This window comes from Diaphorina citri, unplaced genomic scaffold (assembly GCF_000475195.1).
Source record: "Diaphorina citri unplaced genomic scaffold, Diaci psyllid genome assembly version 1.1 scaffold4141, whole genome shotgun sequence".
In the NCBI taxonomy this organism is placed as follows: domain Eukaryota; kingdom Metazoa; phylum Arthropoda; class Insecta; order Hemiptera; family Psyllidae; genus Diaphorina; species Diaphorina citri.
This window is the reverse complement of record NW_007381540.1, coordinates 4870-10187: the sequence shown is the minus strand read 5'-3', so window position 1 is coordinate 10187 and position 5318 is coordinate 4870.

Here is a 5318-nt window from a genome sequence, read left to right as displayed (position 1 = left end):
ATGTGCTACGCCTCTGCTCATGAGTGTATCTCCTGCTACTATAGAAATGCTGAACCGTATCAACGCTACCATATTCACCACTCAGGAACAAGAAGAAGCTGCCTTAGAAGAGGTGAGTGGGATTTCGAACAAAAATTATTTTCCCTCTTCAATAATCTAATTGCAAAAATATTAAAGAATTGGATGTCTGACTGGGGGACGTTCAACATTGAGTAGACCAGCTAGGTCTAACTGGGGGACGTTAAACCGGGAGTGGACCAGCTTGGTCTGGCTGGGGGACTTTTAACAGGGAGGATACCAGCTTGAATTTCCCTTGCTAAAGAAATAGCGAAGGTTGAGTGCGAAGGGCATCCACTCGTAAAATTTGTAGTCAAAACCAAATGTCAGCCCAAAGCAATCACCCTAGGTAGGTCTGATTGAGAGGCTGACGAAATGTGCCAGCCCCGTCTGAGGACTGGAAAAGGCGAAGGAGAAGAATTCGGTATTGCAAAACTCATAATTTCTCCTTGTTTTTCAATTATTTCTCAGGTGAACAACTCCAACCTGTGGACTCAGAAGCGGTTTGAAGAGACAGACTATTGGTTCCTGAAGACCGAACGTGCTGTAGAGGCGTTGGAGGATCTGACGGGAGGTATTACACCTCTGGAGGAGGTGTGCATTGTATCCATGCCTCGCATTATAGTTACCATAGAAGCCGGTAAGTCTGGTGTCCATTCGGATTTGGGGTCCACTGGATTGAAGCTATTGCTAGTTTTCTGACTAAATCTATTAGGGTACCCGATAAGAAGCAGGTAATTCTAGAATAGAATATACCTTGTTTATCCTGCTCGAATAAGACTAAAAAGTCCCTTTACCCCAGCAGTCTGAACAAGGTCTCGTATATTTAATAGGTTTAAGAACATAGTACCTACACAATGTTACATCGGAAAACTTTGCTTCTTTATAGGCCTGTGCTCATAAAGTCAATTGTCGATTTGCTTTCAATAGTTTCAATAATAAACATCAGCCTAGTTAACTTGGTTGGTAGCGCGTCTGCCTTGTAAACGCTAGGTGGCCGGTTCGATTCCCGCCCGGGGCGGCTTTTATCCTGAACGGATAATGTTCGTTCTCGGAACCTCGGAAGGGCTGGATTTCTTGAAAATACCCGGGTATTTATAAAAATTGGGTATTTACCCCAAAAATAAGTACCCGGGTATTTACCCATCACTAGAATAGAATATACCTTGTTTATCCTGCTCGAATGAGACTAAAATGTCCCTTTACCCCAGCAGTCTAAACAAGGTCTCGTGTATTTTATAGGTTTAAGAACATAGTACACAATGTTACATCAGAAAACTTTGCTTCTTTATAGGCCTGTGCTCATAAAGTCAATTGTCGATTTGCTTTCAATAGTTTCAAAAATAAACACCAGACTAGTTAACTTGGTTGGTAGCGCGTCTGCGTTGTAAGCGCTAGGCGGCGGGTTCGATTCCCGCCCGGGGCGGCTTTTATCCTGAACGGATATTACCATGGTGAGTGCCTCTGGCCTTCGGAGGCCGAAGAAGATACTTATTTGGGGTTTATACTGTTTGTAGTGATTACACCGGGCCACGAAGTGAGTTTAAACGCTGATTAAGTTTTAATCCCTGTTCAAACAATCTGATTGGCTGAAATTTTCAAAAATCAACCAATCAGTTTGCTTAATCTGAGAGTTTATACTCACTTTGTGGCCCCGGGGGTAAGTCCCTGAGAAAGGTAACGTGGGGAAAAAAAGGTATGTACATATGTATGTATGTTGCAAATGTCGGCGTGATTGACCATGAGGCCATTTTTCTTCTCGCATCCCAATATTTCACTACAATGTCATTGCTAGGTAGGACAGGAGTTTAAGTGAACAGAGTTACACGAAATTTAATTTTGTGTCCCCTTTACAAAGTGTCTCCTTTTTTTGTGTCCCCTTTTTTTTTCAAATACGTATTCCGCAAATGTAATAGAAAGTCGTGTGATGTTCACACCAGATTCTTCTTCTCGCATCCCAATATTTCACTACAATGTCATTGCTAGGCAGGACAGGAGTTCTTTTGTGTCCCCTTCACAAAGTTAAACCTTCTCTTCTGTCTTCTCCCTAGGTGTCCAACAACTACAAGATCACCGTCCGTCCCACGGTCATCATCAAGAACAACCTCCCCCTCCCCATCACCCTCCTCATGCAGGGGGTATTCCACTCTGCAGAGCTCGCCTCCGGACATAGTCGTACCCTGGTCAACGTCGAACCCGGGACCTCCAGTCTGGTAGCCCGCATCGAGAACTATTTGGAGAAGAAGTGGATATGTAAGAAATTCCTGGACAAAGCGCCGGAGCAGTTTACCATTTGGAAGTTTGAAAGTTTTGATAGTACCGAGCCCATGTCACTTAATTTGGGTAAGTTCATTCATAATGTAGGTAGGTATAGGTACAAGCTTTTGGGGCAAAATCAATCAATCAATCAATCCATAATCATTCCATCATGGGACAGGTCGATGTACGAAGCCTCTCCGCCAAATCAATCAATCAATCCATAATCGTTCCATCATGGGACGGGTCGATGTACGAAGCCTCTCCACCAATTTCGATCATTGTATCTCTACTCCCTCTCGATGTCGTTCCAATTTCCTTGTTTTCTTTGAATCAAATTCATTCATAAAAATATCAACACAAGAAATTTGGCTGTTTTTACAAAATAATTCTGAGAAAGTTTAGAAGATTATCAAAATTCAGGTACACTGCCCAAAACTTCGACTCTCTTGGGAAACGAACCCAGGACCTCCGAAGTACTAGGTGTGTCCACACATAGTCGACCGGCCGTCGTCGATGTAGACTAAACCGTCCAAACTGGCTCGACAACATAGATTCACATCGTCGATCGACATCAGTCGACGACCGGTCGACTATGTTTAGACACCTTAATACACACCTTAATATTCTACCAAAACATTTTTTTTTTTTTTTTTTTTTTTTTACAAACTCATTTAATTTTTTTTTCTATCCAGGAGTAAAAAAAATGAGTAAATAATAATAAAAATATTAATAATACAAAAAAAAAAAATGCTTTTGCTTTCCAGATAAATCGCAAGTCGCCCGAGTTTCGAACCAAGTACCAGTCCTGTCTGCAAATACTGGACGTCAACTTTTCCAAGATGGCCGGCATCATTCATCAGGAAGCTTTGCTGGATATGTGGAAATGGATCACCGATGTCCTCCAGGTTGTTAATAACTTGAACGAAGAAAAACAGAAGAAGGCTCAGGTAATTATACTTTATTTACACTGCCAAGGTAGGACTGAAAAGTCCCTTTTTGTCATCAGTTTCAACATTTGTCAGCAGTTTCTTTCTTTCTTTTTTTTCAGCTTCGTAAAAATAATAAAAGTGCTTTTCTATACTCCTCGAATAGGACTTGAGAGTCTCTACACCCCAGCAGTAAGCTGGGGCTGGGGTCTTGTAAGCACGCCCGGGGCGAAGATAAGGGTTGTTCTCGGAACGGTTGGCTTTCTCCTGTCTCCCTTCTCTCCACGCTTTCGGGACGATAAGACCTCAACAGTTACAGTTCCTCAAAACTCTTGAATCAATCAAACTTCTTGAAAAAAGGAAAGTAAAAATCGATTACTTAATTTCCCCAGACCTTAACCACGGGTAAGCTAGGGGTGCCCAAACCATCGTCCGCTGGGAAGGGTGCGGTCCTCACCACGGAGAAAATGCTGAAGAAAACTTCGGTCGTTCAGGCGTTCACTTCGCGGGCCGTGGGGAGTATTGAAGAAGAACCTCCTGATAGTAAATCGGCCTCTGGTCTAGAGGATAAACGCAAGACTTTCCGTAAGGTGGCCACGGCTAGTAAACTACTCAGCGGTGTCAAGGCGGACGCTAAAGAGTCCAAGACTAGACTGGGTAAGAATAGAATTCAAGATTTAAACCAATCATAAATTATTTCCTTTGTTTGTTTGTTTTCATTGTATGTCTTTGATGTATTAATTTCTTGCATTATTTGTAAAAATAATAATAAAAAACATAGACTCAAAAACATGTCGTAGCATGCCCATCCCGTAGTATGTCCCTCATCAAATGGGCGATAAGAGACACAAATATACAATACTTCCAATTTAGGTGCTTGGTCAACACGAGAACAACAGAAAGTAACCCGTTGAATATTAATTTGCAATCGAAATTTTTTGTCGATGGTGGGGTTCGAACCCAGGACCTTCTGCATGGCAAGCAAGCGCGTTACCAGAAAGTAACCTGTTAGTGAGGTTTTTTTCTATTGCTGTTTCATTGCCTTATAAACGAGCTCGTATTTTGCAGAAATGAACCAACTATGTATTGGCCTTGTGTGATTCGTTTTCAATTCCTTTCCATTTTGTTGCAGAGGAGAAGAAACGTGCTGAAGCAGCTAAAGAAATCACAGACCTTCGTATCAGCCTCAATATGGGAGACCTGAACTTTTCCCTTCACAGTGAGAGGTAACTTATTAAAATGAACTTTAGTAAGAAAACAATATATTAACATACAAAAATTAAATATCAGATGGAAGTGTGTATTTTTCATCTACAATAAATACCCGGCGCTAGTCTGGCTGGGGGACTTTAAACAGGAAGTATACCAGCCTGAATTTTCCCTGCTAAAGAAATAGCAAAGGTTTTAGTGCGAAGGGTGCCAAAACCAAATGTCAGCTTAAAGCAATCACCCTAGTTAAGGCTAATTGAGAGGCTGACGAAGAACTCCGACCCCGTCTGTACACGGGAAAAGGCAAAGAAGAAGAAGATTTATTTTATTTTCCAGTGCGGATGACCCCAATCGCAAATCAATGGTGTTTGCCTTTGCCATGGAATCCTTTGTGTGTGAACTAAGAGCCCAGGCCGCGTTTACACTCAGCACACTTAATATTGAAGGCGCGATGTATGCTGACTCGCGTATAAAGACCCGTATTGTACTGCAGGACTGTTTGCTGGATGATATGAGAGTGCTGAGGCACTGGTTCGATAGCAGTCTTTAAGCCCTTTCTTTTGATGAAATTGGATCTTGAAAAAGTTTGTCCAGTTCAGACTTATGTGGCGTACAGGTGGGCCAATAAATGGTACGTTTTTTAGGTGGGCGAATAAATGGTACACTTACCCTATCTTTTTTTTAGTGGGTTATATGTATTTGGAGCTCAATAGGACCTTTGGGGGTCTCATGGGTTCTTTTTTTAGTGAGTTCCACAGTTCTCTAACTAAACCACTAGATTAACTTAGTCACTATTTCCAGGGGAAAAGAAAAGCTCCTTTTTGTATTTAACCTAACCCTATAATAACACTAATCACTGCTCTAATC